General features: G+C 38.4%; 1 pseudogene; it reads left to right on the forward strand.

Moving 5' to 3' along the window:
* Nucleotides 1-6,065: 6,065 nt before the first annotated feature.
* On the forward strand, nucleotides 6,066-6,680 carry LOC100619268 (rRNA-processing protein FCF1 homolog; annotated as a pseudogene).
* Nucleotides 6,681-13,151: the final 6,471 nt, after the last annotated feature.

Here is a 13,151-nt window from a genome sequence, read left to right on the forward strand (position 1 = left end):
TTTTTCTCTTCAACAAAAATATCCCATTCTGTCTCAAAGGATTGAACCCTGATCTGAGGCCCAGAACCAAAGGTAGATTCCAAATAGGCTCAGGGTAGAATCGGCCAATATGAATAGGTCTTAGCTTTGACCCTGTTGGTCATGCATCCCCAGGACTCTCTAGGCACACTCTGGACCTTCCTTCACTCACTCTCCCATGCCCAGATCCAGGTCTCCAAAGCAGATTGGCTCTCCTAGAATCTTCAGTGTACAGAACAGAAGTTTTCTCCAATTAGTAGAAAGTGATTCTTTAACACTGGACATTTTCCTTATAGATCAGTTGAGATCTTCACTTTACTGTTTGTTTATTATCTGTGGCTGAGCTGATCGTATTTTAACAAGGAAGGTCCTGGGACCCGATCTCCTAAGAATGACAAGCAAGAGACTCTTCTATCCGGTTTCCTGGTGTCTAGGCAATTCCACTACCAACAGCTAAAAGGAAAGCACAGATGGAATGCTATTCCAAGGATGGCCTTGACCTACTCTCTGACTCAGAAAATCCTTCAGAGGAGGGGAGAGGAAGAGAAAGAAAAAAGGAGGGAAAAAAGAGAAAACTGAAGAGAGACTGAGACAATGCTAACAATCAGAGAGAAGGATCACAATCAGAATAGAAAGAGATCCAAAGGGACAGAGAAAGATAAAGCTACTCAGCTCAAAGGAATATAGATTTAGAACCAGAAGACAATTTAGAGAACACTTAAGCCAATCCCCTAATTTAGCAGAGGGAAACTGAGATCTAGAGAATTGAATAAATAACTTGCCCAAAACCACGTAAATAGGCCAGAATAAACCTGGAATTCAGACCCAGGATTTCTAATTCTGAATCTAGTGATTCTCTACTACAGAAGGCCATCTGATTTTTATGCCTTTTTTGCAATTCCACTCCAAAAGGCTTATGATAGGGGGTAAAGGGTGGTGGGAGGATGGACTACCTATGGCATATATATCTATATTAAGGGAATTTCAGGAAACAGGGTATCTGTTTGCTTTTAAAAAAAAAAACTATCATCAGCTCCTTTGGGTAGAATGACTTCTCTATAAAAGGTACACTTAAACTGGGATTTTGGAGGGACTAAGAATTTGGATAAGGAAAAATATATTAGTGATATAATTGATAAAACTAAACACTTGGAGTCAGGAAGAACTGAGTTCCAATCCCACCTCAGACACTAGCTCTATGACTCTGGGGAAGTTATTTAGCTTCTCTCAGCCTCAGTTTCTTCACCTGTAATATGGGGATAATTATAGCACCTACCTCTCAGGGTTGATGTGAGAATCATATGAGATAATATTTGTAAAGCAATTTGTAAACCTTAAGGTGCTACATAAATGCTAGGCATTATTAGCTATTTTTCCATATAATTAGTTTTCTTTGTAATTCTCTGTATTTTATTTTATACATTTTAAAACATCATTCTGACAAGAATTTCAGACAGCCTAAGAGGTCCAAGACACAGAAATAAGCTAAAAACCTCTGCCCTATGAGGTATAAGGTAAGAAAGGCTAGATCAGTGATGGCAAACCTTTCAGAGACTGAGTGAGTACCCAAACTGCACCCTCACACCACATGTGAGCTTCCCCCTTACTCAAGACAGAGGAGGGAGGAAGTGCTCCCATTGGACGACTGGGCAGATGGATGAGTGATTTGAAAAATGTCCTCAGGTCTGGTAGAGAGAGAGAAGGGACAAGCCCTCTCTGGCACACATGTCATAGGTTCTCCAACACAGTCTTAGATCTTCTTTTAAACCCTGTCTCCCAAGTCCCTTACCTTCTATAGTAGAATTTTTCTGTCTTACAGCCTTTCTCTGAGTTTCTAGGTTTTTTGGTCTCTCCTCATCTCTGCCTCCCTCTCTCCTCCTCTCCTCACTCTCTCTCCTCACTCATCCTCTCTTCTCTCTCTTTTGTCTCTCTTCTCTCTTCCCTTTCCTCTCTTTCTTCTCTTTTTCTCCCTCTCCATCTGTTTGTCTCTCTAATCTCTCTCCCCCTGTGCTTCCTCTCCCCTTCCTTGCTCTTTCTCTACTATTTCTTCATTTACTCTCTGCTCTTCTCTCTCCTTTTTCTCTCCCTTCTCTCTCTTCTTCTTTCTCCTCTCTTCTCTTTCTCTTTGGCTCTGTTTCTTTCTGTCTCTCTCTCATCTCTGCCTTCCTCTCTCTTCCCCTTCACTTTCTTCTCTTCTCTTTCCATCTCTCTCTTCTCTATCTCCTCTCTTCTTTCCCTTTTCTACTCCTCTTTTCCCCTCTCTTTTTCAGTGGTTTTCTTTTTCCTCTGTCTTTGTAGCCCCTCTCAGTCTACTTTGCACCAATACCAAGGAATGTCTTCCCTTCCACTTCCCCATCACCTAAGAGGACTCTAGTCAGAAATCATGTTTAAAGCTTCCTGTTAGCAGGCAGGGCAGGCACTTCACAACATTTCACATGATGCCATCTGGTGGCAGAACAATGGACTTGCCCTTGGCTAATAAGAGATCTTTAGAAACAATCTCTCCCTTTGATACTTACCTTGAAGTGCCAAGTCAAATAATACTCCTTGCTCTCAGGGACTGCAATATTATCTCTGTTGTTGAGAAATATCATTAACATACATGACTAGAGTATTAAACAGTAGCAAAGGCAGAACTTTCAAGACTGGTGTCAAGATACTCCGTATTTTCCCTTTTTTTTTCTTCTGCTTAACAGATTCCTACTTTCCATGCCCTGGAGTCAGGAAGACTCCTCTTCTTGAGTTTAAATCTAGCCTTAAACAGTTACTAGCTGTGTGACTCTGAGCAAGTCACTTAACCCTGTTAGCCTCAATTTCCTCATCTATAAAATCAGCCCAAGAAGGGAATGGCAAACCATTCTAGCGTCTTTGCCAAGAAAATTCCAAATGGGGACATGAGTCTAACACAACTGAAAAGTGACAAAACAACCACCTTATACTCTTCTAATCTCTGAGGCAGAATCATTCTCTATCAAGGTAAAAAGCTGCTTTTCTCCTGCTAACATTCTCATCCTTACCCATCCCCCCTCTTTTTTTTTACTACTGCCCCCTTATTAACTACTTTCAGATGATGTGTTTGGTTGGATTTGCTGAATTGTTGCTTCTTTCTCTTGCTTTTAAATAAATCTCTGTGACAGCCTTGGCTCGTAGAGGAGGGGGAAGCTAACGTTTGGAAGCTAAAGTAATATAGCAACATTAAAAGCATAGATGTTGTTATTGTTGCTGTTCATCCTTTGTTTTCAAAGAGGACCAGTGATATCATGAGATGATCTCTTAACCAGTGAATGAATTGGGTTTAAGTGAGGCAGAGTTGCACAGTCATCGGCCTTACTCTCTCTTCCAGAGTCACCAAAGTTCAATGGCAGAACAAAAGTCAGGATGACTGTTGATGGCCAAGGATGCAGTGGATGAGCTCAGTGTCATGTTATAGCTTCTTAGTGAAAGTTGGGTGAAAGGTGGATGAGCAGCCCTGAAAAGACTGCAGAATCTTCCCTAGACTTTGATTATTTTTCTCTGGGCACATATTATATTCCCCAGAACAGTAAAAGTTCCCAGAGAGCTGGATCATATTTCTTTTGGGGCTTTGTGTCCACATCATCTGGCATAATTTCTGGCACATAGGAAGCCCTTATTAAATGTTTGTTGAACTGAGTCATGTTAAATGATACAATCTTGCTGTACCCTAGTTATCTATAACTAGGATTCTTAACTTGGAATCCATGAATTTGTTTTTTAAATATTTTATAACTAAATTTCAATACAAATTATTTCTTTTGTAATCCTGAATAGCTTATTTCATGTACTTTTTAAAATAATGTTATTGGGGGTAGCTGGGTGGTTCAGTAGATTGAGAGCCAGGCCTAGAGACAGGAGGACCTAGGTTCAAATATGGCCTCAGACAATTCCTAGCTGTGTGACCCTGGGCAATTGCCTAGCCCTTATCACTCTTCTGCTTTAGAACCAATACATAGTATTAATTCTAAGATAGAAGGTAAGGGTTTTTTTTTTAATTGAAAAAAAAAAAAGAAATACTTCATATTCTTATTCTGAATAAAAACTTGCAATGTGTTAAGCCCAGAGAGAATTTAGAAAAGAAAAACAGCCGTAATAAAAATACTTAACTTGACAAAATTATTGCAAAAGAAACCATTTGTGTCAATGATACAAACTTACTTGATTTTAGGACTTCATGACTAGAAGATATTTTTAGAGATCATCTATTACAACCCCCTGTGTCATTTTGGAAAAATTGATCCCAAATAAATTGGGGGACAATAGAAAGATGACTTATTAAAATTGCTTTGTTGTTGTTGCCCAATAGTGTCCAATACTTTGTGATTCTATTTGGGGTTTTCTTGGCAAAGATATGGTAACAGTTTACCATTTACTTCTCCAGCTCATTTTACAGATGAGAAAATTGAGGCAAACACAAGCAAAACTTGTGACTTGCCCAGAGTCACACAGCTAGTGTCTGAGGCCAGATTTGAACTCAAGATGTGGGTGAAGATAGTTTTTATCATCCTTGATTTGTTGTTCAGTGTTCCAGTCATGTATGATATTTTGTGTCCCCATTTGGGGTTTTCTTGGCAGAGATACTGGAGTGGTTGACCATTGCCTCCTCCAGTACATTTTTACAAATGAGGAAACTGAGGAAAATAGGGTTATGTGATTTGTCCAGGGTCACATAGCTACTAAGTGTCTGAGGCCAGATCTAAACTCAAGAGATGACTCTCTATCTGCTATGTTGCCTGGCTATCCCTACCTTATTGCTAGATTTTGGCAAAGAAGAGCCCAAGAATGAGAATTCCTCAGTTCTGACTTGGGGCTTTCCCCCCCAGTACCAAGGGGTATGGTGTGAGGGAGAAGAGGTGGAAGCAGGGGGAGGAGGAAGTATGAAATCGACTTCTTTGTCTATTGTGTTCTCTTGTCTACTACACATTAACAGGACTCTTCAGTCCTGCTTAGTCAACTTTCCTTTCCATGACAATTCTACTACACAGTGCTACCCCCTGCACACATCACCACCAATTACTCTTCAAACAAGAATTTACATGCTCTCTCCTTGCTCTGATGCCTAATTCTTCCTTCTGCCTTGATAAGAATCACTATTCCTACTCAATAAATCACTTCTCTTCCCTTCTCTCAGAGAAACTCTCACTCTCATACAAATTACCACTTCCCCAATCTAGAACACCTTCCTCTACTTCCCTTCCCCTAATCCATTCTGATACTTCTTCCCAACTCTTTTGTCTAGGTGCTAAACTATACTAGTCCCACAACCCTAAAGAAGAAGAGGAGGAGGAGGAAGACAACGAAAAAAGGGGGACTTGATGATGCTGATGATGGTAGTGGTGGTGGTAGTAGTGAGAGTTCATGCTTTGCAGAGTTCTTTTCTCATAATAACCCTAAAGGTAAATAGAATACGTGTTACTGTTCTCATTTTACATTTGAGGAAACTGAGACTTTCTAGGGAATAAAGTAGGGTGCACAGGGCCACAGTTATTAAATGTCATTAGAAATGGAACCCCACATTTTCTCATTTGAAGACCAGTGTCCATTCCCCAACAGCATGCTATGTCCCTTATCTATGCTTCATCATCCAACTTTGTATCTTGTCTCTGTCATTGTTTCTGACTCTGTCTATAATTAGGCTTTTTTTAAAAACCTTTGCCTTCCAACTTATAATAAATACCAAACATTGGTTCTAAGGCAGAAGAATGGTAAGGGCTAAGTAATGGAGATTAAATAAATTGACCAGGATTACACTGCTAGGAAGTGTCTGAGAAGATTTGAACCCAGGATATCCCATCTCTAGGCCTGCTTCTCCATCCACTGAGCTGCCCCTCCCCCCATAAGTTAGCTCTTATTCTGTTAGCTTTTGAATAGGCAAAGTGAGGATGGAGGATCCCTTCTTTGTCTCCCTCTTAAGATTAGAAGTTCCTTAGAGATCAGAATTAGTTCCCCTCTATCAGACTATGTGCCCTCTCAGAATAAAAACTGTTTTTTCTCTCAGATTGTTTCCTGGAAATCTATACTATTCTTTTAACATGGGGAAGCAAAAGAAAGCAAGGAAATATGCAAGCATGAAGCAAATGCTTAATTTATGAGATGAGAGATTAAAAGAAAAAGATTGATTAAAACCAAAAAAGAAAGAGAAGAAAGATCCCAACTCACTCAAAGAAAGAGAAGTCCCTCAACACCTGTCCTGCTTGTTCTTCCAATATGACACGCAGTTGTGACCCTCTTACTACATCCTGGTTGACACCAACTTTATCAATTTCTCCATCAAAGCCATGCTGAACTTAGTGAAATCAGTGATGGATTGTCTGTATGCCAAATGTATTCCTTGCATAACTGACTGTGTAATGGCTGAAACAGAAAAACTGAGACAGAAATACCAAGTAGCCCTGAGGATTGCCAAGGACCAGCGATTTGGACAATTGCCATGCTCACACAAAGGAACATGTGCAGATGATTGCTTAGTCCAGAGAGTCACTCAGCATAATTGTTATATTGTGGCTACAGTTAATCCAGACCGTAAGTAAAGAATCCAGAATATCCCTGGAGTTCCCATCATGTACATTTCCAATCACAGATATAACATTGAAAGAATGTCAGATGGTTATGGAGCCCCTTGATTTTAATTTCAAGAGACTGTGTTTCCTGTGATGCCAGACTACAAAATAACCAGTTAACAGAAAAGCACCACTGTAGACCCTTACTTGGTCCTCTTGTGTAAAATGGGGTTACAGGAACTTATTTTTTGTTCTATTCTGAAGTGACTTTTGTATCTTCATGAAAAACTCATTGAACTCATTTATATACCTAAATCAATTTTGTTCAGATATTTCTATTGACTGAGTTATTCTGATTCTCTTATTCTTCTTCACTACTGGATAATGGCCTTTAAACATGTAATTCCATCGCCTTTCTTCCTTTGTCTCTACCCTTATTGTAAAAGCTGCTGCTATGTACAACTTTATTATATTGGGAATAAACATATAAATGGGGGAAGAAATCTGTACTATTTTATCCACATCGTTTTGATAGTTCTCTGGGGGAAATGGCTGTATTCTCCCTTCCTCCATGAGGCTGAGTATTCCTTGAGAGTAGGATCTGTGTCTCCCCCATGGCAGGTGCTTGTCTTTTCCTTTCCACAGGAGTCTTTAGTTTAATCACTCTGACTATTCTCTACTTTAATTGCCATCATTCAAAGTCTTTCCAGACATGCACCTAGAAACTTAGCTTAGCCCACTTTATTTTTCCTGTAATTTTCCTTATAGTAAATCTTCATAACTGCAATATATGCAACTTTAATCAAAGGGGAGGGTTCAATGTGGGAGAAAAGTTTTTCTTTTCTTTTACAGTCCTCTTAAACAAAAGAATAGGTACAGGTGCAAACTATTGACAAGTAAGAAAGAATGAAAAAGAAATAGAGAACTAGACCAAGTTTGCCTCATATTGGACACAAATCTCACTGACTTGCCTTAGTTCGGATACCTCTGTCCCAGTTTCCTCAATCCAGTTTATTTTCTGTCTAAGATCTTTGAAATGTTTCTGTCTTCCCTCTGTGGGCTGGGGCTGATCTTTGAAATCTCTTAGCTCTTCCAAAATCTGTCCTCTTTAGCCTCTTCTGTATTAAACAGATGTCTGGTTCCTAGAAATCCATTCCTATCCTATGCTGTGGGATAGGAGAGATGGTCATTGTGAGGCAATTCACTCTCCTCATACACTAAGGAAAAAGTCTCAAACTTCTGTATCCTGTGAATTCCATTGGGTCCTTCCAGTACCTCCTTTATGGCTGCAATTTTTTTTTCTCTATATTGCAGTTATTTCCACTCTCACCCACTCCTAGATTGACTCCTCTCTTAAAAAGGATAATTAAGCAAAGAACTCCAATACAACTCTGTATCTGATGAGATGGACAATATTCTATTCATCATCCTTTCTAGTATTTCTTTCTGCTGTGAGAGCTGAGATATTCTGAATCATCTGTTCCCTAAGATATTTGCTGTCTTTTCAACTAGCCAGAATTTGACTTCCCTACAAATGTTCAAATGTCCTGGTACATTGTTGCAGGCAACACATTCATTGTTTTGGTTCTGTCTGTATTGTCCAAGATTGGTTCAAACAAATCTTCTTGTGTTTTTCTGAATTCCTCGAGTTCATCATTTCTTTTTTCATTTAAACCCTTACCTTCTATTTTGGAATCAAAACTGAGTATTGGTTCCAAGGAAGAAGAGCAGTAAGGACTAAGAAATTGGTGTTAAGTGACTTGTCCAGGGTCACACAGCTAGGAAGTCTCTGAGGCCAAATTCAAACCCAGGGCCTCCCATCTCCAGGCCTGGTGCTCTATTCACCAAGCCACCTAGTGGCTCCAAAGTTCATCTTTTCTTCCAGCTTCATAGTATTCTATTCTATTAATGCACCCTAGTGGTTTGTTTGGATTTTAAGCAGTTCTACCAGTCAATGGGCACCCACTTCATTTCCAGTTCTAGTTACCACAAAAAGTATTGCTATAAATATTTTGTTACATATTGGGCATTTATTTCCATCCTTTACTTTCTTGAGTCCTGTGTCCAATATTTAGATCTCTAGATCAAAAGGTATAGTTTAGTCATTTTTTCCTTGTATAATTAAAAACTGATATCCACAATGGCTCAATGGCTTCATAACTTGACCAATAAATAATACATTGGTACTATCAGTAATCTTTCAAAATTCCTTTAATTGGACAATTTCAATGTTTTGTAATATTTGACAATTTTTATGATATGACATGAAAATTCAAAAACGTTTTAATTTGTCTTTATCTTTTGGTGATTTGATTTTTTCAGTTCATTTTTATGTTTACTCATTTGCAGTGTGTCTTTTGACAGCTCTACATACTCTTGGACCATTTACTAATGAATGACCTTTGATGTCAAATACTGCACTAATTCCCCACATACTTTGGGGATTTTTCTCAAAGATATTTACTGAAACTACTTTTATCTTGCCATTTCCTTTCCAATTCTATATTTTATTTCTGCAGAAGCTCTTCCATCTTACATATTCTTCTCTTTTTCTTCTTTAAGTAAGTCTTTTCCTAATAGCCTTAACTATAAAGGTACCAGATTTGGTTCTTTTCTATTTATTTTTATGGGATGACATTTTATATTAAAGTAGAATATACATTTGAAATATATTTTTGGTACATGGTACTAAATTTTTAGTACTTGGCCCAAATTTAATTTCTTTCAAACTGCTTTACAATAATTCTTTCTAAAAAAAGAGATTTTTTTCCCCTCAAGAGTTTATAATCTTAGGTTAATTTTTTATATTTTTTAATTGCATCAGTTCCTGGCTTATCAAGGCTGCTCCACTGAGCTACTTTTCTCCCTTTTTTTTTCTTTAGCCAGTAGCAAATAATTTTTTATGATCTCTAGGATAGATTACTGAGAGCTCTGGGCCTAGAGTCAGGAAGATTCATTTTCATGTGTTCAAATCCAGCCTCAGATACTTATTAGCTGTGTGACCCTGGACAAGTCACTTAACCCTATGTGCCTCAATTTCCTCATCTGTAAAATGCTCTGGAGAAGGAATCTTTTCCATAAAAGTCCCAAATGAATATGGAAATAGGTTTTGTGTGATAATACATGTATAACCCAGTGGAATTGCTTGTTGGCTCCAGAAAGTGGGAGGGAAGAGAGGAGGGAGAGAATATGAATCATGTAACCATGGAAAAATATTTAAAACAAAAATTATATTTTAAAAAATCTCAAATGGGGTTATAAAGAATTAGACACAACTGAAAAACAACTAAAATTTCTTATATTTTATTTCTACCAATGAATTCTATTATCTAACCATATGAGTCTATTTTCTGTTCTGCACACAGGATATCTTTGTGTTTTTTTATTAGCTGTTCCCTATGCCTGGATTGCACTCCCTCCACACCTCTGCCTCTCAAAGTCCCTGGTTTCCTTCAAAACTTAGCATAAGAGCCACCTATTATATGAAGTAAGGTCTTTCCAGAACCTCTTAACCACTAGAGCTTTCCTTCCCCAAACTACCTTATATTCATTTTGCATAAGTTCTGCCTTTGCTAATATGAATGAATGAATGAAAAGACACTTATTAAGCACTTGCTACATACCAGGCTGCATGCTTAGTAGTGGGAACTGTAAGGGTAAATTTAGTGTTGAGACTGAATATAAATTTAATTGGTTGCCAGGGATTAATTCAAATCCCAAAAACAAAATACAGAAGTCCGTTTTGGAAATTTTATGGTGGTTTAATTAATATAGAGGGAAGGAAATAAGAAAAGAGAGAGAAAAGAGTATAGGGTTTCTCTGGCCTAACCTGAGCCAAGGGGAGTTCAGAGACCTTCCAGTCACAAGGCCTCCTCTACAATGAGGGGCCTCCTAGGAGGATGGCATTTTTACAAGGTAAAGGAAAAAGGAAGAATCAGCCAAAATTCCGAGAGAGCTCAGAGAAGATGCCTCACCTGAACTAGGCTACTAAGTTTCTCCCAGTATTGCATCCAGGACTCTCACCACCAAACCCGGACAATAGTTGCAGCCACGCCAAGATGCCAAGATGTTTAGCACACTGCCACCAGCCACCTCTCTGCCACAAGAGCCAGAGCCACCTCTCTGAGAAAAAAAGCCCCAGAGAGAGGAAGTGACGTGAAATATGTAGACTGTTTTTACATCACTTCCTGCGTCTCACATGTACCAATGGTAGCTTAAGCTTGACTTAGGACAGACCAGGGGGTTTGTCAGTTGTTTCTGATTTGTCATTTGCTAGCACATTTCTGTCATAGGCCATCCTCCTCAACACCTAATCCTTAAGTAGGGGTGTAGACATTCCTGTTTTGTTAGACTAAGCAGGGTGGAGTAAATCTGAAATTCACAGAGCACAAACAGAAAAGGCAAGAACAGCTCCTGCCTTGCAGGAACTTTGCTTCTAATATGGAAAGACAACATACCTACAGGAGTGGTGGATAGGGCTGGGTGTCTTAATCAGGGAAATCCTGGGGCTGGTGAGTGGAGTCACAAATTAACTGATTAATGAGTCCTTTCTCCTTGTATGTAATGGCAATATTCCCAGAACTAGAGATAGAAAAGATAGAATAACAGAAAGAGTAGCGTACTTAAACAGTAACATGGTGTGAAAATGTCTTATAGTGTAAGGACCTAGACAGCTTCAGCGGAGTGAAGGAGTAGAAATGGAATCTAGAGCCCAGAAGTGTGAACTGGGAGTATGGTCTCAACTAGAAAAATGGTGAAGCATTTCTATTTTATTGTTCAGTCATTTTGATCATATCCAACTCTTCATGACCCTATATGGAGTTTTCTTGTCACAGATAATGGTTTGCTGATTTTCCCAGGGTCACATAGCTAGTAAGTGTCTGAGACCAGGTTTGAACTCAGGAAGATGAGTTTTCCTGATTCCAAACCCAACACTCTATCCACTATGCCTCCTAGCTGCCCCTGAAGCATTTATATACATTACTAATAAAAATAAGAGATAAAGGACAAAAAAGGGAAATAATACCAAAATTAATCAATAAACTTATTAAGTTCCAACTATGTGCTCATTTTGCCAAATAACAGTTATGCCATAAAATACCTGGGAGTTAGCCTACCTATAAATATATAAAATATTTAAATAATACAAATTTACAGACTATATATGTATATATGTTTATACATATGTATATAATATGTATACAAATAATGCAAATAAAAAACTCTCTTTACAGAATGAAGAGAGACAAATGAAAAACTGTTTACTCTCCTATGATCAGGATGTACCAATATAAATAATAATTTTGTATTATATGACTTAAATTATAGACTTCCTGCTATACTCATCAAATTACTGGGAACATATTTTATAGAACTACATAAAGGAATGGCCAATTTATAATCTCAAGAGAAATAGGTCTCAATTATTGTGAAAAATTGTGTATCTGTAAAGTAGTTGCATGTATTCAAATTAGCATTATTCCAAGTTATAATTATGTAAATTATGGTAATTGGTTCCAGTCCAATGAAAACATGCCATGCAAATTTGAATAATGCAATCACTTCACAACAAATGACTCACAAGATTCATTTTTCATACTAATCAAGACCTAGATGTAATGGAAAAAGAATGAATGAAGGTAGCATAGCATTACCCTATCTTATCTCAAACTATTTATTAGTAAGTGTTTATTAAATGTCTATTCTTGTGTCAAGAACTGTGCCAAGTACCTGGGAAACAAAGACAACAGTGAAATCCTTTGTTCTGAAGCCCTTCCATAAGAAACTTACCTTGAAATGGGAGAGACAACACACATACATATAAGACTCCCTCAGTAGATGGGTACTCCACCAAATTGCCCTGGGTATGTTGACTTCTGATTGATGAACTTTCCCATTTACAACCCAACTTAGACTTCCTTGCTGCTCTTCTCCTTCCATTTTTTCAGGGGGTGGGGGGCCCGCAGGGGGGAGAAAGCATATGACTTGATAGAGGAGAAAGATAAAGAGTCAGAGGACTAGATCATAGACAAGAAGTTGATCTGACTTTTTGGCAAAAAGCTTTTGAGAGTACTGTGGACCAGGACTCAGAATCCTATCCCTACAAATTTAGAATGTGCAGGGAAGCTGACAGCAATGGCTCTGGGGCTCTACTGGTACAGATCATCTTGGAATCTAAAAAGGAGAAAATAATAGGAAGGATGAATGAAACTCATGTCTTCAATGTGACTGGTTCAAGCTGACCTATAAAAGTACAACAATCATGGTGGCAAGGAGCAGCAAAGAGGAGGATAATGATTTCCTGTAAAAGAAAGACTGTTGTGGATCAAGAAAGGGGCAAAGTTCAAAAGAGTGTGCACCTATTTGAAAAGGACAATAGTCTGACTTGCCCACCTGAAGCAAGCATCAGAGGGCTCCTTGACTAGCATCTTGGGTTACACAGAGGATCAGATTGTACCTTGTGACTTTAATTTTTTTTTGAACCCTTGTCTTCTGTCTTAGAATTGATACTAAATTTCATTTCCAACACAGAAGAGCAAGAAAGGCTGGGCAACTGGGGTTAAGTGACCTGTCCAAATTCACACAACTAGGAAGTATATGATATCAGATTTGAACTCA

The sequence above is a fragment of the Monodelphis domestica genome, chromosome 2, assembly GCF_027887165.1.
Source record: "Monodelphis domestica isolate mMonDom1 chromosome 2, mMonDom1.pri, whole genome shotgun sequence".
Taxonomy (NCBI): Eukaryota; Metazoa; Chordata; class Mammalia; order Didelphimorphia; family Didelphidae; genus Monodelphis; species Monodelphis domestica.